The 886-nt window shown below is 41.4% G+C and overlaps 1 non-coding gene across 1 annotated transcript; it reads right to left on the bottom strand.

Moving 5' to 3' along the window:
- Window positions 1-813: 813 nt before the first annotated feature.
- TRNAR-UCG (transfer RNA arginine (anticodon UCG)) lies at window positions 814-886 on the bottom strand. Its single transcript has one exon. It is a non-coding gene; the product is annotated as a tRNA-Arg (tRNA).

Consider the following 886-nt stretch of genomic DNA (forward strand, 5'->3'; position numbering starts at 1 on the left):
CGCGTACCGCCGTGCGGAGTTATTTTTGACGCACACCCGCCCGTGCGGGGTTATTTTTGACGCGCACCAGGTACATTTTCAATCTAGCAGCGCTAGTGTGTTTTTAAAACTACTTAAAGACTCTTTTTGATTTTTAATTAATAACTTGACTTGTGTATGGTGGATTTTTGTCGTTTTGGTCTTGTTTTGTTTAGATAAATATTTCCTATTTTTCTAAACTGGTGTTGTGTCATTTTCTAGTGTTTTCATTAAGTTACTGTGTGTGTTGATACAAATACTTTACACCTAGCACTCTGAGGTTAAGCCTACTGCTCTGCCAAGCTACCAAGGGGGTAAGCAGGGGTTAGCTGAGGGTGATTCTCTTTTACCCTGACTAGAGTGAGGGTCTTTGCTTGAACAGGGGGTAACCTGACTGTCAACCAAAGACCCCATTTCTAACAATTCTTCTCTAGTACTATACTTTTTCTGAGGGACAATTTGCATTATTCCTGGAGAAAATCATAGAGCTTCTACGCATCCATAGTTTCTGCTTTCTGCACACACACACACTCCCTGCACTGCATCTACCCACAGTTCTGTTCAGAATGATTGTGCCATGTCATATTGTTGCATACGTATTGCATATCCGTGGCATTTATGAAGAGGTACTTTGGTATGACAGAAATACAGAAAAGTAGCAAAGCTGAAGGCATAATGTGACTGCTTGTGCAGTTTGCATTGGGCTTCATTAATGAGTGAGAGTGAAAGGAGTATTGTAAGAGTGTGCCTCCAGTTTGTATGTAAAGATAAGTTGGGTGCTGTGAGAAAAAGACTCAACCATGAAAGGATTTGAACCCTCAATCTTCTGATTCGAAGTCAGACGCCTTAGCCATTAGGCCACATGGTC

This window comes from Pleurodeles waltl, chromosome 4_1 (assembly GCF_031143425.1).
Source record: "Pleurodeles waltl isolate 20211129_DDA chromosome 4_1, aPleWal1.hap1.20221129, whole genome shotgun sequence".
Taxonomy (NCBI): domain Eukaryota; kingdom Metazoa; phylum Chordata; class Amphibia; order Caudata; family Salamandridae; genus Pleurodeles; species Pleurodeles waltl.